At 45.8% G+C, this 24,600-nt stretch overlaps 1 protein-coding gene across 5 annotated transcripts in view; it reads left to right on the forward strand.

Moving 5' to 3' along the window:
* The first annotated feature begins 1,566 nt into the window (after nt 1-1,566).
* Nucleotides 1,567-24,600, forward strand: part of LOC111249806 (uncharacterized) — a 106,461-nt gene continuing 83,427 nt past the window's right edge. For 2 of the 5 annotated variants that reach the window (XM_086988493.1, XM_022804146.2), the window contains exon 1: nt 1,567-2,753. The gene's annotated coding sequence lies outside the window, so the exon portion shown is untranslated. Of the gene's footprint in view, nt 2,754-2,823; nt 18,365-24,600 lie in introns of those variants that run through there. The other 3 variants (XM_086988494.1, XM_086988495.1, XM_086988496.1) reach the window with 2 other exon arrangements.

The following is a 24,600-nucleotide window of genomic DNA, read 5'->3' on the forward strand; positions in this document are numbered from 1 at the left end:
GGTAGGTTGATCGTTTCACCGACCCAGTTTAAGCATCTCCGATTTGAGCCTCAAGCGAAGCTCATCCAAGCAACTGCTAGAATTCCTGCAACTTTGACAGTAGGTCATTGACTATTTTACGTATGTCTCGAGTATCGAACTAAGCTCGAAAACACCTGTCGGCCATCCCAATGTTGTGTGTTCTATTTCATAGCTCTTTTCACACATGACACTGTGTCTCTTCCTTAATGACCTCCTTGAGGCTTTGATGTCCGGTCGGCGGCTTTTTCTGGGCTTCTCCATGTCATTTGTCCCGCCCAAGTCCTTGTTTCGTCAGCGGTCCTTTTTGCTTCTATAAAAAATCAGCGCTCGCAAAAGGATCACTAACGGTGTTCTTGATTCCCATTCGGCTTTATTTTTTGGTCTTGCTCACTTCGTGTCATGTAGCTATCTGGGGGGTTGTCCCTTGTCTCCATCGTCGTCGTTCGTTTGTCGGTTCCGTTGTGGCAAGAGCTTTCACCAAGTTTTGCTCCGCCTCCTCGAGTCTATTCTATCCAGTATGACAATGGTGATTGTAGTTGTAGTGCCCCGCGCCACGACCGTCGATGCCCTACCAGTGGTGGTGCCGCTGCCGCTCTCGTTGCCATTGCCACCCCTGTGTGCCCCTGCCTCTTCCATTAGGAGTAGCAGCAGCCCTTGGTTGAAGACCAAAAGGAAACGCTGCGTTAATGATGGCCAGCCATAGTATTAGTGGCCCTATAGTTTCTATGTTTCCCTCGATGTTGGTCGGTTGCTCCCGGCGTAGCCCCTCCTTCGCCCCCGCATGCTTGCGCGCGGCGGCAGCGCTGCTGGGCATCCTGGCTATCAGCCGCCGACAGTACCCCACTCAACCAAATTCAAACCTCTTCCCTTTCCTAGGAGCCCTCCCTTTCCACTGCATCCGCTCCGACGGAGGGAGTGCTGCACAGCACAGCAGCAGCATATCTCAACGAGGCAGCTGCCATAAGACCTGACTACCTGCCCGCCGTGCAGCCGCTAGCCAAATCCAATGTGGCTTTCTGCTAACTGCCCTGCCAGCAGCAGCACTATGGTTTCGTATGTTGCACTATGAGTTTGCCGCAGTTTTCCTACCCTATACTACTGCTCTCTCACCAGCCCGACACCAATATTTGGCCGTCATCACCCTTTCCCTCGTTTGCTTCTCGGTTCGCTGGGACACACACACGCGCAAATCGTCACAGATAGAGAGCAGGGGGGGGAGGGGGGCACAGCACCATCCACGCAGGCACGCACGCACGCGTGTACACACACACACACACACACACACACACGCACGTAGATAGACAGACAGATGCGCACATACATACACACACTAACCCGTCAACGGCCACTCATCTCTGCACTACAGAGCCGACACCGTTGGTCGGACGGCCGACGTCCGGGCGAACAGCAGCAGGCAAGCGACGTTTTTCCTGAACAATGCATACGCCGAAGCCCCGCCCCCCTTTGTTGGGTGGGCGGTGCCTCCTTTCCTATCGCTGCAGCAGCGACCCCTGGCGGTCGTCGAACGGAGCGGCCCGATGCGCGACTCGACTGAGCTAGAAGAGCAGACCCGCGCTGACCGGACTATCGCCGTCGCTGTGTGACGTCGTCGCCGACAGAAGAGTTTTTGACAGAGCTGCCGGCTCGCCGCCGACAATTGCGCTTTCTTAAATCTACTAATCGGGAAGCTACGATCGCTGTTCTTTGTTACCTCGTCAAACGTAACCAACAAAACACCGGCGGTTTTTGCAAGCAAACCTCTTTGACTAACGGGCTCTCTGCTCAAGCTTCGCAGACGTGTTCCGAGACAACCGTGTTTGTCGTCCGCATCATCGCGGTAGCTGCCGCGTTAGTGGATGCGTGCTTAACACACAAAAATAACGTAGTCATATATATATATATATATATATATATATATATATATAGCGCACCGTGGCTGGCTACCTATGATCTGCGCGCCGGGCATCTGTCTGTCTGTTTGCCTCTCTCTCCGTCACTTCTGCTGTTGCTTCGAACGTCGACGGAAGGTGAAGAAGAAGGAAGATCGCCTAGCTGCCTACATTCGCCAGCAGCGTACGCTGAAGGAAGCAAACGATCACCAGCGAGCGCAACAATCAGATTAAGGCATTATAGATCGCTGCCAGCATTAACGGTAACAGCAAGAACACGGGCTGGCAGTGGTAGTGGTGACACGCAGAGAAACTTGTGCGAGTGATGCGTCATTAGTGAGGTTTGTCGATTTGTGCGTAATGTAAGAAGAGTGGGTGTGCAGTGTCGATTACAATATCAGCATAGAATATTTGTCGTGACTGGCCAGGTTGAAAAACATAAGAGAAAGACGTTGAAGGTATCGACGGAACTGAAACGTTCAGGGGGGCCTTCGCTGTATTCTACGGCGTAACGGCAGCTACTCTGCTCTGTTAGCATAGTGCGGTTACGGTGTGAAACACTCGTAGTGTTCATTAACGAATCGTTATACACGACGTTTCACTTTCGCGGATGATTTGTGCAAAGGACGAAATCTCCTGCTAGAAGAGGCAACGTACTGCCCACTACTATACACCCTAATAATCACTGCAACTAGCTAGACACTTATTACTGAGACCTAGGTGAGATTAAGAGTAAGTGAGACGTGTGAAATATTGTATGAGCGTGAACGCTTGTTGTAGTTCTACCTGTTCACATTGGTCGTGCATAGTGGTGCCTCTAAAACAGTCTATGGCAGTGTAAGCGTGAGTATCTACTATACGAACGTCTTATTGTTTATTAGTGCACATCGTCCTGTTCAGGTTCCGCAAATACATACATACATACATACATCTCAACGTTCGAAACGAGAAAAAACATTTCGTGTAGACACAACACGCTGCTTTCTTCAGGTAATTCGAAGCGCGCTCTCTCTCTCTCTCTCTCTATGCCCCTTTGATATTGCTTGCTATTAGTGAATCTCACGCCCCCGCTCCATAGCGGTGAAGCAGTAGTAGACTCTGGCATGATAGATACAAGTAGATTGTCATTAGGGAGCTGACTGAAGTAATACTTTTTCGCTCTCAGAGTGTCGTTTTACTGAACGGCCATCGTTCGACTGACGACGGTTTGTCCCTAGCCGCGGGTGATTTGATCATGTGGCCCAGTAGTCACCGTCCGCTGTCGTCGTGAGCCGCAATTTATTTGAAATTCGTAACCCGGGATTTTTTTAATTGTGCTTGCTGACGCTGTCGAAATACGCTCGCGCGGTTGGTCGGCTCAGTGTTTTTATCTCTTAGTAAATGTGTAGGGTTTTGGCGCTCCCCTAACGATTGTAAACCTGTTAAGTTATTACTACGGCAATGAGCTTGCTTAGATTTGATCAAGAAATGGTGAAATCTTTCTCACAGTTTGTGTGCTTGTCAGGCTAAAAGGTCGAGTGACCTTACACTATTGATGCTGCTATTAAATGGCATTTATCTAGAAGCAGCGATTATGCCGTAATTACCATCCGGTGCTCGGGTGAGATGCGAGGGCGGTTAGCAAAGGACATTAGAGTCCTGCTCTTTGTCCAACGAGCACATAGCAGCTACGCTTACCAATGCGCTACATTTAGATATCTCTCACAAGGGAGTTCTTCTTTACTTCGTACAAAGATTCGATTTTTTTAGTAGCTTCATCGAGTGCTGTAACCGAGCATGCGCCAATCTTTCTGAATTAACAAGACGGCGTCCGAAAAATAGGCTTCGATGTTAAGGGCATTCTCTCCATACTGCTGTCGACAGCAACAAAAAGGATTTTGTGTTCTATTTTTGTTTTTTGTTTCTTCGAAACGCTACATACAGCTGGCTGAATTCTTTACATGGGCATCCGGTATGAATAGCCCGTTCAATCAGCGGTGATTTAGTAGACAATTACGACTGGGGATCAATCAAAATTATCGATGTAACGATATAACAGCTACTTCTTTGCTCCCTTGGATGAGCGGATGGAAACGATTTAAAGTAACGTCACATTGGTCTCCTGTGCTGCCTGTTACGCCTCTCGTAGCAAACAAGCTAACGCCGAAATATAATAGATACAACTGCGGTAGGACGTTGATAAACCCATGTACGTATTACTTACACTGATGGTCCCGATACAAGTGCGTAATCAAGCATTATACTTCTCACTACATAATATTTCTGCTGTCGTTGTCTTTATAAATATAGTCCGACGATGCTTATATTACGTAATATTATATACCGTGTGTCATCTCTTTGCGCTTTACTATCGCTGCTTTATCATAACTGTTTCGCGATGACGGCTGGTTTCGTATCGGTGGCTGTTTTTCCTCGACTTCAGCTTCGATTGAGCCTGAATAAACCTGTGCCCTCACATTCAACGAGGGACTACTGTGCCAGCATTGTAATAGCTCGAAGACAGACGCTATTAACTACTGTTTTCTGCACGATTATTATTTCCAGCATCGGTGTCATACCGTAAGAAGTAGGACAAATAGCGGCCAAATATTGGCAGTGAAGCTGTCGTTGAGTCGACTTATCGACATCTGTCTATAGACAAAACAGCCATAGAGGTAGATGTATACGCATTGACAAGGATGCGAACTAACCATATCGAGGTGGCGACAGCTGGCTCATACCTGCGTCGGCGGACCGGCGTCATAAATTCGTCGTCGCCAAATGTCGACCACTGTATAATCCACTTGTTTTTCGGTTTACCTGTGATTTTGCCTCATGATATGGCCTACTGGATTGTTACTACGGTTCCTGATCCTGTTAATTTCTGCTAGATGCTTGAAGCAGAGAAATTTCGATCGATGCGATTTCGGTTAAGATCGATTCGAAGCGATCGGAACCCGATTGAGCAGCATCCTATGAACAGATCCGAATCAGATTTGTAGGAAAGTGACTAGGGTGACGATACTACCCACCGGCGAAGGGGAGTGGCGGGGCGGACGTGAATATGAGGGAAAGGCGAAACAACCATACGCATTCTTTGTTCCTATGATTGTGCTCAAAAATAAGCTGCGAGACATATGAAGCTTTGGGGCTTCTTAGGAATACCCTGAAAGACACTACATAGCTCAGTTTTATGCGAAAATTGTTCTATGCTCTATGGATCAACTACAGGAAAGTGCCAACGCGTTTAGCAATGAACTTTGCGCCTGAACGGCCTGCGTTCGGTCGCATCTAGTAACGAATATATCTGTCAATGGATATAATTAGCAGATTATAAAGTGTTCGTCGAAGTCGCCATCAACCCTTTGACCTACTCCCAAAGCCTTCGGCTTTACAACGACGCAATCCAAACTGCGCCCACGTTGAGCTTATTGCAAGCTGCTCTAATTTTCCGTACGTTTTTTTGAAATAAATAGATTACAAAAACGAATGATAAAAAAAATGCAAATCACATTGATGATTATGAAACCATCTAAGTAGGCTAAACGAAATTGTGTAGCCAGCCGTAGCAGCGGAATGAACCCTTCGAAACGTTAGGGTGTTTAATCCCACCCTGTTTCTACTATGCCGTGGATTCATAACGACTCAGCAGTCTTTGGGACATCGATGGCAAATATATTTTAGGTACCGTTTTTTAAATTTTCCATTGGCGGCTGAGCGGTCGTCGTTGCATTGCCCAGATTCCGAATGGTCACTAACTTACATCGATGTCTCGATGGCACAGATTGAGTCGTATATATATATATTTTTGCGTCATTCGGCACTTATATGAACCGCCCATTGAACTTTGGCATATGGCGAATACCCGTCTTGTATGTATAACAAATATAGCTAGGCAATACTAGTTTTGTTAAGGCTAAGTAGTCGGCGCCATTAAATGTATTGTGTATCCTTTACTATTTGAAAAGAGGAGACAAGCGATCATTCAGGCCGAAGGCTACTGCCATTTATAACTTAACCTGTTTCGTCCCGTCCTCGGCAGATGATTCAGCTGTTTTCTATAACAAACGCTGTATTTGTTCATTGTTTAGTTCTTCTAGAGTACAATCATGTCATAGCTCAGACACCGATACGAGAGCAAGCGATTAAGCTATGGGCAGGGAAATCTGGATATCGTCCGTTAACACTAAGTTGTATCATTTTCACACAGAAATGCGAATTTGTCTAAGACAATGCTTGAACCCTAAACGTTTACCGAGGAAAAACGTTTCGTAACGACTTGTAACCTACGGCTATTCGCGTCTGTTATGCGATATTGGACGGACGGACGGACCTGCATGCATATATTATAAACTGATACTGTTTATCTTCTTATGGAGATGTGTTTTGTTTCAAAAATGCCGAAAAACTATTTTTCTAGCACTAGGTGGGTAACCGCAGAAGGTTGGCTTGGGTAGGCGGTATCGTCCCGCGACGTATTGTTCCGTTCGGGTGTCTTTCCATTTTTTTGACAATCGATAATTCAAATGTGCCTAGGTTAGTCCTGGAAACGAACGGGCCCTATTGTGCTGTGATAGCATCTGTTCACTACATCGTGTAACGATTCCGTAATATAAACGCTATTGTTTCATCAGTACTCGATGTTATTTAGGAGACGATTGCATAAAATGCCACGTAAACAACGAAGGAAACAACTGTTCCGCTCTCTGTGTCGAACGTTTTATTTCACCCACATGGATATTTGCTGGACGTAGTCCGACAAGCGATTTTACTAACTCTTTGTCTTTGTCTGCTGCCGAAATACCCGGGCGGGATACTCAGACGAACAAGTTTCTGTATGAGTATTATTCAACTCTTTGCCGGCTAGATAATTCATCAGTCGCTTGGTTCGTTAGGCGTTACTTCGGACGGCTGATTTCCAGCGTCAAAAGGAGCTTGCCTACGCGCCGATTCGATCACGTGTCTCTAAGTTTAGCAAGGGATGCACGTCACCCGTTGCGTTGTCTCTGAACCTGTATAATCGATCTATTAGTCCCATGGAATTTCCTCGTCTCTACCGCTCAAATATAATTGAAAGCTCCTCTTATCAGATGTAAAGGCGACGTATACCTAGCTCCATGTTGCCCCATTTGTTCCGTGCGCCCTATAAGAAGATTCCCCCGCGCTCTTTTATTCCACACCCGACCATCCACTACTAGTACGCATATATATACACACGCACACGGATATGTTTAGTCAGCGAGCAGTCGAGTTCTTTGACCAAAAAGGTGAGACGACTTGTTACTTCTGTAACTAACGGCTGCTACTTCCAGTTGCCAGTTACTACCCAGCATCTGCTACTGCTAGCACGTACGAGTCAGTGTCTTCTAGCGAACGAATTGATCACGAGAGAGCCGAATTGTCCCGTAAACAATCCTGCATTTACTTGTACATGTGTTGTTCGATGCGGTCTCGAAGTGCTGTGTCCATGCGCGCTCTAGTTCGGAGCCGTCTCCGTTCTCTCGCACATCTAGCCACTGTTTCTCTCTCTCTCTCTCTCTCTCTCTCTCTCTCTCTCTCTCTCTCTCTCGAGCCCCCGTCCCATGCGTTTCTCCCTCGAGAAAAATCGTTCAATAAGAACCCAACAGACAAGCCAAGTAAACTGTGGTTGAACAAAGCAATCCCAAGTTTCACGACGGCGGTCGCTTAGCACGATCATAGCATTCCCTCTTTCTCTTAAGCCATTCGTTTGTTTCGCCTCTTTAGCTAGCTGTCTGTGGCGGCGGCGGCGGCGGCGGCGACGGCGACGGCGGCGACGGCGACGGCCCTATTTTCGTGTCGTCAATGGTGACTGGGTCTGTTAGTGATATTAGTTCATTATTTGCTGACGCTTTGTTATGCAACACCACCTTGATTCCTTTTTCTAGCTACGACCAGCAGCGTGTGGACCCGTCTGTCCGCGTGGGTGTAAATGGAGCGATGTATATTGGCCTGATCGTTAGTGCTTGCCTGGGTAGTTCGAGTTCAAGGTGTACAATCTTATCGAATTGAAATCAAGTACTATAGGGCCACCCGAAAGAGGAAACGGGTCGAGAGGCAGACAGCGTAGTTCTGTCCGGGTGCGATTACTGCCTGTTTCCATGTGTAGATCTAGAAGCAGTGGACGCCACAAACCACCTTGCCTCACTTCTAGTTTCATATGTCAACACTCAGCTAGCTCTACCGCTGAGTCTGGAGGTTCATATACATTATACACATATATACGTATATATATATATATATATGTATTGCAAAGGCACGTTTACCGCTGGGCGCACGGAATGATCTTGAGATGCTAGATGACTTGCGTGTGAACGACTGTGAAAAAGAATGGCAGTACTTTTTTTTTTGTACACTTATCAATTGGTTGGTTTCGAATTTTGGAACGAGAACTTGTAACTGTAAAAGCGGCTAGCAAACTTAGCGAATAAACCAAGCTGTTTGGCTGGCCGTACGTGTATGTACACGCACGTGCATGTTAATTTTCTCAACGACGTCTGCCATACTTATCTACGATTTTGTTCTTTAATGGCATTCTAAATTTTTGTCTTCTTGGCTTCATCAACACTGCGGATGGCTTGCTTAAAGACTTTTGATAAAAGGATTTTAAACGATGGACGAAGGACAAGCAGTGGCCGACTAGTTATCTACCGATACATTCCAGTGAATGTGATTAACCCTTCGTGTCGAACCCCTCATGTTCAGTTTTTTCCGCGTCGTTACTACAAATGCCGCAGCTGAAGGCTAATATTTATTAGTACAATGTCTGCGCCGGCGAAGTTAGTGCTATCCACGTCCACTAGATCTGAGGCACAGCTTAAACAGGAACCTGATCTGGAAACTGTCAGTTGAAATAGCCTATAGCTAAATAGTGTCTTGCCGAATTTCGCCAAGTTACTTCGGAGAGCGCGGTTAGTGCGGAAGGGAGAAAAAGGCAAACGATAAAACATGGAGAAAAGGTCCGGAGATGAGTAAGTGAGGCCTTCGACACAGCCGCACGCAGACCACCGCCGCATGACCAATGTCATACTCTGCTGGACCGTTCCGCCGTATCGAGGTAGTTAGCCATGCGTTATTATTATGATGATAGCTGGCGAGTCGTTATAATCGACGTAAAGTACGTGTCGGCGGCAGCGCGTCGGCGGGGAACCGTGAATTTTCCTCAGAGTGATGAGAGAGCATCAACGAGGTGAAGTAGAGGGGTCAATTGCATCCGATTAGTTACCCGCCGGAGCCGACGTTGCAGATTGCTTGTGGGCCTTTTGGCTGTGTACGAGCTGCACGGATCGAATCTCTTGTTAAAGTTGTTGTTATTGTTGTTGCTTCTATCGGTTTGAAGCAATTGAGCTTAGACTGGTGTTGCTGCCGTTGTTGTTGCTAAGAGCCGCACAAGATTACAGCAAATTATTTTATTGTTGTTGTTAATAATATCTCACGCTGACTTTTTGTACACGCCGATGGCGAAGTACAGTCTAATCTAATAATAATCATGATGATAATAACAGCAACAATGATAATGATCACGGTGGTTGCTTTTACGGTGGCCGCCGCTGAACCCGAACGATAGACGCGCGCAGGCGATGGATAGAAAAGATCAGTTTATAAAGCGTACAACAGAACAGAAAAAGCCGAATGAACAAGGAAGAGCAGCTCTAATGAAGCTAAGTGGGAAAGAAAAAGGAATCGAGGAAGGCGGAAAGATGAACCAACGAAAGATGGTAACAACGAATGACAATGAACTCACACCGGTCTTTTGTTTTTAGTGAGAAGAACAAACGGACTAAGTAACATAGACACGACGAAGGTGTCGATCGCTTCTGCGATAGACAACAATGCCAACAACGGAAAAATAACAGTAATAGTATTAGCAATAATGCGAGAACACGGCCAAACGATAAAGGCTGTTTTTACGCAGACAAAAAAAACCAGCTGACTGGTCTTAGCAACGTATGATGGCCGTCCGATGGCTTTTTGTTCGTTTACGCTCCCCACTAGGTCTAGGACTCCCTCCTTACGACACCCTTCGGTCGGCCTATTCCATCGGTCTCATCGCTGGTGCCGTATGTATTATGCATCACTACCGTAGTATTCCCGCTTTATTTTAGCGATGAGTGAAAAGCCTTATGAGGTGTGAAAAGTCGTTTTCTTTTTTTATCTTTTCTCGAGACGAGAGAAAACGGCCACAGGGGAAATAGAAGGAAGGGTAATGCATAAAAGAAATTGACTAAGTGTGCCTTGTTTGTCTTCATGGGGTCAAAGTCGCAAACTGCTTTATCAATGTGAACTATCTAAAGTACATGATTTAGCCCTTCTATGTTTCGAGTTGTACGGCCGACATCGACGTTAAGCGTAGCCCATTACGTGCCTCTGATATTAGCAGGCAAATGCGTTACCCGCTAAATTATCACGGGGGCGACTACCTGATCAAATCTTATTACGTTTTAGGACCTGCTGTACACTGCTCTACACTGTGCTTCAGTGCAAAAAAATGAAGCTGAACAAAAACGCTCCCAGGTTTAACTTTATATAACTTCGAAAAGATCGTGGTGATGTTTCGAATTCGCCTGGATATAGTATCAGCGGGACGTCCAGTTGGACAACAGAGAAGAGATGGTTAGCTGATATAGTACATCGAATTGGATAGTAGCAGTCGTACTGCTTGTACAGGTAGAGGTGGCACTCCTTAGCTCTATCTAAGTAAGGACCCCCTCGTTTGTACACAAGAAGAGGGTAACTAGGAGTGGGTTGGGGGAACGAAAGAGTTAGGCTGTGGCCAGTTAGGCCGAAGAATACAGACAGAGAGAACGAGAGGGTTAGAAAACCGCAACGGTGTTTCTTTCTTGGGGGGAACTCGAACTAACGCCAGTGGTAACTTGTGATGGCCGATTGCAGGCACTTATTTTGTATACTTGAGGTTTTAGGCCTGAGGTTGTGCTCCCTAGGGAGATGAGATGCACTTGCCGTGTTCGATATACCATAAACGAAGAAATCCTGTTTGCTAGACGCGGTCAACTTCTTACACTTAGGCCAACTGCGCGAGACGGCATAAATGCATCTGTAGTCTGCAGTTTGCCACACAAGAGAAAAGCAATTTAGAACATGCTGACCGAAATTAATAAATAGGTAAGGTGTGTTTCTAAATTTTTTAGATTCGATCGAAAGTAACGTACACAGTATCAATATTTATAATAAGTTAATTTTCTTGTTTAACTTGGTTTCAGATGGACTAGTTTTATAGCAAGTCTTCTGTAATGTTACTAACACAGCTTTAAGAATTTGTTTGATGAGGTGTTGCGTTCCTTCCCCTAAACTTACGTGTTATAGCGATAATATGTTGCACTCTTTTTTAAAAATGTTGATAAACAGTAATTTTTCTAGTTCGATAGATATTATATTCGAAATAATTCGGATCTCCGGCAAATGTGACAGAAAGGGGGCGCCGCGACACTTGTCAACCTACATGTGCATGGTGCATCCGTCCTAGTGAGCCGTTCCCAATGCAATGTAACGAGCAGTTCATCCAACGTATATGCGTAGTTCTGTCACCTTTTTAACTTCGTTTTGCCTTATGTTCGAATCTGTCGTAAAAGCGCGTGTTTTTCTGTCCTAAATCAATGATCTGTTACGTGCAGATGATCTATTTTGTTCCGAATACATCCCTACGAGATGTCCATTGGTGTCCTGCTACTGCCGCGTTGTTTGGCCATACCATGTGATAAAGATAGGAGCCGCATTGAGAAGTACGTTATGTGCGGTGCTGGGCAACCGGTGGTGCAAATACTATCGCTGCTCCTGCCACGAAGCTGATCACTTGGCTGGTAAGACGCGGACGGAAGCCTCGTTTCGAGGTTCTCTCCGTGGTAACGACAAAGCTGCAATCATAGTTGTCGTCTACCAAATACGATGATGATGCCATCAATTGTCAGGGTGGCTGCTGGTGTTATGGCGGTAATGGTGATACTGCTGCTGCTGCTGCTGCTCGCATGTTCGGCCGTCCGTCCCGTCCTCCCTCTGGCGGAACAATGGGCAGCATGATTCATTAAAAATCACTTCGACTGACTCACCTGATAAAAATGGTGAGAGAAGCTAGAGACGACAGAAACGAATGAGAAAACTAAGAAAATCGAGAATGAAAAGCAGACGAGCTTCTAAAGGAACACAAAAGTGACACACATTGTGACTGACTGAAGAGGGAGACTGACGCAAGGGTTTAAGACGGCAAACAGCATACAGATACGCATATGCATATGCGCAAGGCTAAGGCGATTGGGCCATGATATAAGTAACACAGCAGACTATTTTAGGGAACCATTGCCGACGTCACGACAATGGCCGTGGCTTTGCTATGCTAAAAAGTACTCATTAGACACTAAAGGACTTTGGCAGACGGCTGCGAATGTGGGGCCTGTAGCGGTTCTACTCTATCGCCTGTTGACGGCGTGACTAGCAAAGACTATGTATTATAGTTCGTAGGTGCAGCAGAAACAGCGCCAAATGTAATTGACAAGCTGCAAGACTACGACCTATGATGTAACAGATAGCAGAAAATGTAGAAGAAGAGGTCTCGTTTTTGCAGAAGTTAGCATTTGTCAATTACTCGAAAGCTGGGCAAGCTGGATCTGAAGCGTCCAGTAGTTATCATACGAGCACCTGCTGAGCCTTGCTCGTCGATCTCTTCCAGACCCTGTCCAACCTTGGCTCGAATCCGTTGTGTACACCGTGGAAAAACTTCAAGGTTTGTTTATTCAAGCGGCTACCACAAGAAGCATCACTTTACGCGAGTAATTATTGTCGAGTTGGTCTTAAAGGGTGATGAGAACTCCACTTGCCCAAAAGAAGCCTTTTCCGCTGCAGCCCGTTGGGTTACCGTTTGAGTTCAAAAATCCTTAGAAGATGCTGAAGAATCATATCAGTGTGATGATTTCGTCAATGACCTGGGGCGTCGCCGCCAGACCTCATGGCTCTTGCGAAGCTTGCTCCCGCGTCCACCGATAAATGTCTTAAGCCGAACCGTTACCAGGGTCAGCCGGAATGTGTAGCAGACTAAAACCGTGGCATTCCAGAGAGGATTAGGTATTTCCTTCGGTATCGATACATAAAAACGAATTGTCTAATAAATTAATGCATATAAGTACATGTACGTAATTTTCTAAGTTCGCACAAATTTTGCCGTATGCATTGTTGGCAGCATTTGACATAGTAACCCCTCTACTGTTATATGTTAGCCGTTCTGCAGGACATTACGAATGTTAGAATAGAGGCATATAGGCTTTTTACTCAGCTGCCACTCGCCTCATTCGAAACTAGCGTCCCATAAATGTGTCGTCGCCTAACAAGTGGCAATATCATCCCAATATGAAGACTCAACAGAGGGTGAAGCAGGGATTGACTAGGGCCATCAAAGATTCCAGGCTAATGCTTGCTCGCAGCAAAGTGAGTGGTCATAGTAGTCGCAGTCAGTTTGGGCAGTCGCCTACATAGACATCATCTTTGCGATTCACTCGTAGGCTCTCTTTCCCTTTGTAGTTGATATACGACGACGATGATGAGGAGGAGTCCTATCTCGCAGGAGCGGAGTCCGACCGTAAGAGAGTAAGCTCCTTGCTAGCAAACATTTTTATAACTCCGGCATTCTCTTTCCACTTTTATTTTCGCCCTCTCCTTACCGATTTCTCGCAGCCTCGGCCTCTCTCCGAATTATTCGCTCTGTTTCTTTGCCCAATTCTGCCGTGCAGCCCTGTTTCCATCCTCAAAGGCACCTTATCTACGTGTATGATATCCGCTGAGAACGACCTACCGGTACCGCTACCACTAGTCAGGGAGCATCACACAGGCGCGCAGTGAAGAGCGCGACCACCCGTCGCCGCAGAAGAACACTGAGGGGAACGACGACGGGGGGCGGAGGCGGGTGAACGAGGGAGCTAAGGCAACAGTATCACTTGCGATAGCAGGAGCACTAGTGATTGTACCGGTGCACCGCTATAGTAGCCCTAACCTATTGCGACACTATGCGCATGGAGGAATGGATGGCGGAAATACAGGGCGCCGAGATGGGAGGGTTATGTCATCGAATCATTGTGCCCTTACCACCCGGTCGCTAGCACCGGCTCACTGCCCGCGAGTCGTTCCAACAACTGACACCCCAACCTCCAGCGCGCAAAACTTATAGCTATGCCAGACGCCACTGTACTTCTATGTCTTCCCCTTCCCCGTGGACCTCATGTGTGCTGGTTTCCGAAAAGAAAGCCACTGTCGTTTGAACGCAACCACTCTTGTGTTTCAAATCGGGTCATTTGATCCAATGAGATTGTACACAGAATGACAGAGCCAAAGAGAGCCTGAAGAGTAAGGAGCCGTGTTGTTGTTGCCAGCAATGGCGGCAGAGGTGGCGCCAATGTCCGCGAACGACGATATCAAGGAGCGCAAAGAAGGACGTTCTCCTCACGACAGCGGACTCTGTGGAACAAGTACTATATTAGGGGATGGAGGCTAGACAGTCCCCGTAGACTTCCCTCTTTAGTGGCAAGCCAATGGGGTGCGAATAGCTGCTCTCTGCCTGCGTTCGCATCGGCTCTAGTTGTGCTCCGCGCGGTTAGATCTCAATGGATGTTCGTCTGTGTGACTGTATGTACGAGTATATACGACAAAGAAGGTATAGCTTTCGAGCTTCAGCGCCGGATTCAGTTTAGCTCTTCTCTTGTATGCGGTAATCAAAGTTGCTACTGCCGAAGCTGATGGTGATGCTAGTACAACCCTACATAGGGGTATGACATATGTTGCATATTTGTCCCCACGACCGACTACTATAACACTGTCGTTTCTCTCTTACTTTTGTCGCACGCAATCCCTCCAGGGTAGCGGCAGCAGAATACGACGGTGGCGGCTTCTTGGTTTCGCATTAGAGTGTTCATGCAAAAGTGTCCTTCACGTCCTTACGAGTACAAATATACACAAACATATATATATAGCCATGTCGAGTGTGGCGGAACCATATCAGTGTGGTAGTGTATACTTATTGCGTACACGAGTCTGTATAGCTCGAAGCGACGAGGCGTGGCTGTCACAGGTGGGGGAGAATACAAACCTCAGATCTTGAAGGGACCGGGGAGGGGGTCTTCAACTTCACCCTTCATTTCCCTCCGTCCATCTAAATCATACGGCCACGCCGGGGCGCCCATCAAACGCACAGATAGGTCGTGTTCTGCGATCCGTACATGCATATGCCGTATGTTAGTATAGTATCTCAGCCAGTTTCATGTGATGGTGACTGATTGTCTGTATTGGACTGCTTACTGCGGATACCTAAAGGCAAAAGTACAGATTGACACATTGCATGACCTCACCGTCCTATGCACATACGGCTAATTCATTCAAAAAATACTGTCCGTTTTTGTTTATTATTTTGTTATATAATTGGTGGCCAAGTGTTACACGGTTTTAAAAAGCTCGTTATCGTACTTATCGACTATATCAGAGATTTTATGCGAAATTTGTACTTCAAAGTAGACGCACTTTATTTCTGAATGCAATAGTCTCGATGTTTCCTAAAACAGAAACTTCGCTTAAAATTTTTGAGAGTATAAAATTGAGGAAAAATCTATTTTAGAAAAAAAGAAAACAGAAAAATCTATTGAAGAATTAACAAATAGCCAAAAATATAATTAGAAAAAAAAGAACAAGGAGTGAGGTATTATATAATTACGGACGAGGAAAATGCATAATGACCCAAAAAAAAACATACCTTTCCTTATCTTTCTCTTGTTAATGTAGGTTTTCTTCGATCTTCAGTATTTTTTATTTCGATTTTGATTCATTATCTCATATTGTTACGGATGCTTGTATCTTTTTTTTGAAATTTTGTGAAATGCCGAACCTGTTGCTCCTTGAATAAATTCAATTGTGAATTAATTTCAAATTGATCCGGATTTTCTATAGAATAGACAAAACGATAGCAACAAACTCTAGGGAACGTTTCTGCCCTATACAGGGCAGAAAAGTTTCTGCAACGGCTCAACAACGAACGAAAGACGGCAGTGTTTTGCGAGCTAGCAAATATACTGAGTACCTGTTGCAGAAAGCAGACAGCATAATGCCCTTGTGATAACCAATACCGAGCTGATCAAGCTGGTCTCAAACATATACCATGTGCACACATATATGCCTCTACTTGTATTTACTCGGAATATCTCGGAATGAAAGAAGAGACCCCTTATTGTCATTTGTTGTTTATCCTTTGGGCTACTGTTATTGTTGTCATCCTATTCGCAACTGAGCGGACAGGGTAGACTATGCGTGGGCGGTCGTGTGATGGTTGAAGTCAGCGAATTCTGGGAGGATCATCAGTGGATCCTCCCAGAATCGTCCTCGTAAGCTGTGATTAGCTCGTGCGTGCGTGCGTTTTAACCTATTTGTCTGCGTGCACTCAGTCACTGAGTTAGCCAGATCGCGGGCAGACTACAGCCAAAGAATACTCAGCTTTGTCTATGTTATTTCGATTAGTGGTGTCGCTCGTTGTCAACGCTCAGAGATGCTTTCCATTTCGAATTTTCGTGCTCTTACTAGTGCTCCGTTGCAATTGTTACAGTCTACCCAGCCGCACGTCGTTGATCAATGGATGTTGATCAACGGGAAAAGGCACGTATTCGCAATTGAAAACATTGTATATCTTATTGTACTGGTGACAATCATCGTGACCAGCGCCAGATTTCTGCCGACAAACGAATTTTTTTCGCGGATGATACAAAATATTGAGAACCAGCGCGTAAGGCAATCAGTCAAATCGATGAGATGGCCTAAATCAATAGTCTGCAATTGTCCCATGCTTTATTGGCGTGCATGCATGAGGCTACGGGCGCCCTTTCCTGAAGGAAACCGACAAGCGAAGTCAGGGGTGGAGAAGGCGGGGGTAGTCAATTATTCTCCTGCTGCTGTTAGAAACCCTGTTGTGGTTTTATTTGCCCGTCCGTTTATGCTAGTATATATTATGTGAGTGCGTAGGATCTGGCAGCCAACGCCGGGATCAACAGATATAACTAACGCTGGCTTCTGACGGCCACACCGGGGGAGCAAAGAAAGCAAAATGATTTTACCTTCCTTGCATAGCATTAAACGGAGCGCCGTATACACACACGCCAATGAAAACATAGGAATATGATAATATCTGTCGACATAACATGTCTGTCTCTCGGTAGTTAAATAAATCATCTGTTTTGCCCAATGTTTAATTGAAAAGCAGATTGGACGGTCGACTGAACAAGAAAAAATGCAAAGACCGAATACGTCTTATTGTATCGTCTTGTTATTGTCATTGGGTCTGGTGCTTGTTCAATGCTATTTCGAACGTCGCTTAAATACATATTTAATCCTGCATTGTCGTTACGTTATCTACGTAGCAAGTTGAGCCAACGCATCAACGACCTCACGGAATTAAATTAGGCTTTTCACTATGGCTGCTGCATTGTTCATCGAATTGACTACTCGTTCGTTCGGCTCTATTTTGGGCGCCGCTTTCTCGGCTGTGCTTCGATTCATGGCAACACCGGCAGTGTTGCCATTCATCGGCCGCTGCTACTCCTACCGCTGGAGAACCAAAAAGCGACGGGTGTTAAGGTTCATTATGTGGGCGCAACAGCGCGCCGGGACGCTGACATTGACGAGAACTGTCGTTAGATCAAGACAAGATACGAAAAAATTTCCCGTATTGCTTATTTTTGTTGAATACAGATATAGTTATAATATTGGCACCGCGTAAAAGCACGCTGATCATCATTGCCGCCGTTAGCGTACGCAAGACAGTAAAAAGTACTTGATATTGCTCAAATATAGCCTTCTGCATGCGCATTGGGTACGCCCACAGATCATCGTTGTGTCAGCACGACCAGCCTTGTTTCTGCGCAACCCTTGTCGTGCACCTTGACCTAAGCTGAGCTCTTCATGTACTCTATATCGTAGACTGCGCCGATTGTCGCTTTGGTTAACAACTTGTGGGCACTCGCGCGCCTCCATATTTCCACAGAGCAAAAAAGGAGCCCTGCCCCTTTCCCTGCTCTTCGATTCTGCACTGTTCGCTTTCTATGGGGCGTCCCGCTGTATGATAGAGGAACAGCGAGGAACGACATTTGCGTAAGTGCACTACCACGAAACGCTGATAGTCATCCACCCATAGACCTATCCAGATAGACAGACAGGCCCAGCGACAAGCAGAGAGGCGCACACATGTACACTCCGCTAGTAGGCAGATACATGGCATATCCTACCATCGCATAGCATCACAAGGTAGGAGTAGGAACAGTCATGTCGCACTGTGCACGCCGATATCGAACGATAAAGTCCGGGGCGGTATACCAGCTCAGTACACGTACATACTGCATATGGAGCCTTTGTTTAACGCGCACACCGAAACACTTCGTCACACGGCATGAACTGCAACAGGGCCGACTGGCAGACACAGGGATAACGTGAGTCCTCAAAGAGAATTTGATATCAGACACCCAAAATGCCTGCCTAAGTTTACCTCGCCAATTCGTCCTAACTGCCCCGTCTCCCCCTTCTTCGCTTTCTCTATCTCTCCAGAAGCAGCCTGAATCTGCCGATTTCGCTTGCATTCCACCTCTGTATCTTTCATCCGCGCTCCTCCATCCAAACGCGAACTTGCCAGTCAGTCAGCCACCTATTTACGAGCATGCCCGCACGCTGAACCTGAATTGGCTTTATTCTCCCCTGAGGACGCCCCTTATTCTCTCAGCCGGTTTACTGAGGGACGAAATCTTTGCGTTTTACCTGCAAACCTTTGAAGGTTGATGGGGTAAAGTGTAGCAGCTTAGAGGGCGCGCGGTACGAGTCTGTTCGACTATTCGCACATCTTTGTTTCGATTCCATCTATTCAGTATTAGTGCAGTATGCATTATATCGGAACAAAAGGATTAGACCGCATTGCCCCTTTTGGGCAGAAAAGCATGATATTAGGTATAATAAGTGATTGCTTCAGTGCGGAAGCAGTTTAGCCGTAAAGCGACAACAAATAAAAGAAATCCAAAGTTGCCCAAAGTGGTTTATTCATGCATACATTTATAGAGAACATATTCCTTTGACCGTAAGCGGAATATTTCATACAGTAAATCAGACGAAAATAGTCTATAAGGCATCTCGCTGATCGAAAACAAAAAGAGAAACTAACCGTTTCAGAGATTTGAATTAGACGAGTGTAAGGTCATTATGCTGGTAGCTGAAGCACATGTTACATACGGTGTTGGACCCTACTGCTCGATACTAGGACCACCTTCGTCACACTATTGTGTGTCTCGTATTTGTCCGTTGTGCGGCTTCGTCTCTAATTCAGACTTTCGGCCTAGACAAAAAAAAGGCAAGCACCACTTTGTAGTCTCTGAAAATTTACATCAACCTCTCCTGTCAGGGACGATTGTTCGATGTTGCTGCTCATGACCATTTTTTACCGCTTCCTTTTTGGGTTCCACAGTAGTTTATGCTTACAGACTACGCTTGGCAACGCATAGCTGGTTTAAGAATTTCTCAGCAAATGTAATTACATGGAAAATCGTTGCCAGCGTGATCTGTCCGTTCGACGTCGTAGCTTCTTTTGTTATCTTCGGACATCTAGGGTTAAGTTATCGTGGTCATCGAAACCATCCCGCCTTTGTGATAGTATCATTGCGATGCTTACCGTCGGCTGTTGCCATTGACATGCGCTACAACGTTGGGTCATAGTCTATTGTGGAGACCGTAGTTATGTGTAATGAATTGGCAACCCGGAAAGGCTTTACTTTGACGATAGCCTGTTAAAGAGGCGAACGTGCGCTGGCTTCCGAATGCTCTCCGCAAATGTGGCCTATCTCAAATAGTGCAACCGTGCTGGGCTTTTTTTAAGTCTATCTACATATCTACGCACATATATATATACTCGAGGTCATTGTTGGACGGTCTTTGCTTAGGGTAGTGTACAGGAGGCAGTCGCGTGAAGAGTTTGCGTGAAGAAACTGGGTTACCAGCATAGCTCGATGATCAACTTGGTTTCATTATACAGTTTTAAATGGCCCACAGTAAACCTGCTATAGTGCCTAACAATTTATGCAAGGTACCGGTATAATAATATAGGGAAAATAAGATTCCCCGTCTGTGACGACGTCACTCGTTTCATGTATATATATATACATACATGTATATATAAATATATATATCTATATATACTTGTATCTGTCAATATGGTCGTAGGTGCGATTGGAAGCGCATTTTGGTAAAAATTAATTCAGAGTGTGCACCTGCAACAGTTGCAAAAGTGAATAGGAGTTGTCAGGTCATTTTGAAACATCATTCGCAGTTCAGGCGCCCGCCACTCCGACTCAGAACGCAGCAAGCACTTTATTAGTACGTTCTACAGATGGGCAGTAAGCATGAAACCCTTGTTTTCGATAGATTGCTACTTATTGTACACGAAAATAGCTACATGTCATACCCATCGCTTACTAGAATGTCCGGGAAGTAACGCACTCTGCTACGGCGCGCGATTTGAATGTGTGTATCGTTCATCAGCTTTTCTTGACAAAAATATAGAAAAATGAGCCAGTAAACCAAAGACAACTATGGCAACGAAACTCTCTCTACTGGTTGGGTGCCCCGCGCGTTAAGTGATGGCCCTCTGATCTCACGTCTCTCTGAGGTTGGGGCAGATTTACTTAGGGTGAGCAGCTATGGGAGATCTCGTACTAATAATACTGCCGCCATCGAGCGACGGGTGGTTCTTTCTTTGGGGCGAGCTCTCTGTCTAATGATAAAGAACATACGTGTGTTCTTTAGCCAATTAGTATTTTGTGATGTCTACCAGCATCACTATGACGAGTACGACCAGCGCTGTCACCTCTTTCACAACCATTTTGTGTAATACGCGCTTGTCACTTGATATAAGCTCAGACAGTGTTATTTTCGGGCGGTGCTGTGTTTGATATAGTCGAGCTAGTACTACCCTGGTTGATATAGCAAACATATAGTTGAAAAACTATAGCTGTGTTTTAGGCCTCTCCCTCAAGTCATACCTTTTCTGCGCGATCCTTGTCAAATGTCTAGCCGAGACGCCAACGCTCTCCGTCTTCTTCGTCGGCAAGCGAATGAAGAAAAAGAGGAGAGCTTTCTTTGCTAGACGACGAACGTTTTGCCAACTGCTGTTCGTCATTCGGTTACTGGTTCTGTCGCTGGGGTTCCTCGAAGTGGGACACTGAAATAGACTTGACAGCCAATAGGACGAGCACTAGGTCCGCGTGCAGGTGTCCATATAGTGGACGGGCCAGTCTGGGCCCCATAATTTCGGTATTGGCCAGCCGGCGTTCGAAGACGGAGATGAGGACGGCAACCGAGTCGCCGAAACTTACAAGATAATGACTCACGTCAACGTGACACGATACGCGATCGGTTTGCCGTCCCATATACATCTGCTGAACTATTTTCCCAGGCTCGCTCGATTGCAGAACGTTTTCAGGTCGTCATCTCATTCGCTGAATGGTCAGTCTAAATAATCCAATCAATGTTTATCAATATTTGGTAACTTCGGTTACGGGATTGGTCGGAACAGGTACTCAAGGTAGTAGTTGTGGGGCAGTAACGGTAGGCGATAGGCACTTAGCAACAGACAAGACATTTAGACATTGTATGGAAATTGTGCAACTTACACATATGCAAATAGGAGAGAGCAAATGGTTTAACTTGAAAAATGTCCTGTTCGATATACATGTTTGCGATGACTTGGACAATAGGTATGACAGTTGTCGTCGTCCCAAATACTAATGCTACGACGATTTCTATTTATGTATAGAAGAAAGTACCCCGCAGTTGTTTGAGTATACGCCTCCTGGCCGCCTTACGGCTAGGATTGGCCCTCGAAACTGGCTGGCCTTATACTGTTGGCCGGTTCCTTCAAGAGGGCGCTACGACCATACGTCATTCTACCACACTTTTGGCTCTCCTGTGAATAATGCCGGCTACTTGAAGCGTTCCAAGGTCGGTCCTTAGCCGTAGCAGGCGCGCCTGTAAAATCCTTGTGCACGAACATAGACTGTGTATTTAAAAGTAGGCAATATGAACTAAAACGACCCCCTCAAGCTCAGTTTTCAAAGATTGTCACTCTGTCTCTGCTTCTGTATCAGCATGGTACAGAAGAAATATCAGAGGGGAAAAGAGACGATGGCGCTTCAACTGCTGGCTCATTACTCGGCGATTATTGCCACCATCGCCGACACCATCGTTATCGTTAGCCGTAGCGTGATCGCCATCGGAACCAGAGACAGCGGCACCAGCAATAATATCAGAAATGATCAGGGCCGTTCCGAACGGAGCCGGAAGCGTGAATTCGGTCGCGTGTAGCATAGCAGAATAAGCCTTTCTGCCTTGTATCCCTCCGGCCTAATACTACAACGCTATGGCGCTTGCGTGTATCTTGTTTCGAGAGGCTTGCGTCTGCCGCTGTCATTTCTTTTGTTTCGAAGGGACGTTGCCTCGTCATGATGATGTAATAGTCGCTGGATGAAGCTGGCGTAGAGTGGTGGCCACCTGTAACAAGTTGCAGCTATTTATCTGCTTGCGTACCCGAGTTACCTTTTGCCGAAGCTTCTTCTGCCGTTGCCACAAAACGAAAGTGAATTTGAGAAAATTAATCGACGCTTTGGTGCCGTCGCAGTACTTCGTTGGCGCACCAGGCTACTATTACTAGTACTCATATACATTAGGACTACATATATATAGTTCTGCTATTGACGGTGTTCCTATTCGTTGTCGTAATCGTTAAAGATGTCCCTACTTTTTTTTCTTTGTGATGATGATGACAGCACCAGTAGCAGCCGCCGCCGCCGCCGCCGCCGCCGCTGCTGCAGAAAATTGATTCAAAGCATGAAAAACAACGGGCGAAACCTGTATAAAAGGCAGCACCAATAACGATGCGGCCGCGGCTACGACGGCAACGCCAATACGCGCTACACACGACACGTCATAATAATAATCCAACAATAATGGTCATTGTTATTATGATTATTAGAGAAGGGGATCCTTTTTGACTAGCTGCTTTACTTGCAATAAACTTTGATCATCTGGTCCTAATGTCGAGCCGCCATTGCCTGGCGTCTATCACAGGGAATCCAATACCCGCTAAACGTCTTTAGGATCAAAAGAAGAACAGTTCACCGATGATAGAACAAAAACAGAGGAGGCGCAAACGAAAGCACAAATCGACAGACATAATGAACCATTGCAACGGCTGGTGCTACATCTGCGCCGACGGCACCATCCGCCCATGTCCCGATAGACCGATGAAAACCAACAAAAATTAGGACGCGGACCTGGTTATCTTATCGCATGTTAAAGGATTTTGATGACCGTGTCGATATTTGTTTGTTGGTTATTTATACGAACATTTTTCTCGTTGGAGTGTCACCATTGGAATGATTTCGTAATGTCTGTTTGAATTAAACGTGCTGTTTTATTCTGCCATATGGGTAAATTTGCAGTGGATTAAAGACGTGCTCACCCTATGGGCGCTAAGGCTTAAGATAACATGAACGTTTACTAGGGCAAAAGTTTCCCTCAACCGAAAAACAGACCCCAGAAAGTGCATGAAATACTGAAAATATAGGGGAAATATAATAGCAGTAGAGATATTATATTTCCCCTATATTTTCATATTCCCTATGTTAATGATGCAATTATTAGTCCATCATAAGCGCTAGACAAATACGTTAGTAGTCATTAGGGGTGGTGCCTTTCTAACAGACAAATCGGTCGTAGCCTGAACACCAAGGCCTATTGTTATTAGTATTACTATCATCGTTACAGATAGCATTATTGCAATATAAATCCCTATGGCCAGACAAACGCCATATTGAGTACGCTAATTTTCTTGCTAATTCTACTATGTACGTGTTGTTCCGCCAGCATGGAATAAACATCTAGCTTTTGCTTTTTTACACGATATGAGCGAGTCAATAAGCAATGTGAGCATATCAATGAGCTTCCCAAGTGTAGAAAATCCGACAGAGGCGTCTTTTTTGTTCGTTCACCCCCTCGCTCCCTCCCCCGCCCACTTTCGTCTGTGGAGAGGTCAGTTGAACGCAGTTCTATAGAGAACTGACGCAACAGAAACTTTTAATACGCATATAGGTCGATCCACGTACAATGGAAGCCAGCCAGCCAGCCAGCTAGCCAGCCATCAATGAGTAGTGTCGATCTGCTTCTTGAGTTTTTCTCAAACGCTAGTCTTCTATTCTATTTCGTCCATTATCTACTGCCCCATCTACCCGAAATTCGTATCATCAACGCCTTGTTGAGCGGCGGCGGCGGCGGAGGCAACGGCAGTAGCTACAAAAGAGAACATCGAGACAATTTTTCTTGCTTTCGTGGACGACAAACGCTAATCCTCCCTGGCCCGCGTATCGCCGCAGTGCCTAACATCGTCAATGGCAGGATTGTTACTGCTGCGGCCGTTGCTACAGCAGTATTTTTAATTAAATAAATTAGATCGAACACAGACAGATGGACAGAGAGGCACCAGAAATAATCGGAAAACGAGTATTGAAAGCGATGAGCGAACAGACGGAGCGGGAAGCGGAAAAGGAGCAGACATTTGACATCTTCTCGACCAACGCAATTATGACGTTACAGCAGTGGTTATCGAAGCAAAATATAAGTATATGTGAACAGA

Source organism: Varroa destructor, unplaced genomic scaffold (assembly GCF_002443255.2).
Source record: "Varroa destructor unplaced genomic scaffold, Vdes_3.0 BEIS01000004.1, whole genome shotgun sequence".
Lineage (NCBI taxonomy): Eukaryota > Metazoa > Arthropoda > Arachnida > Mesostigmata > Varroidae > Varroa > Varroa destructor.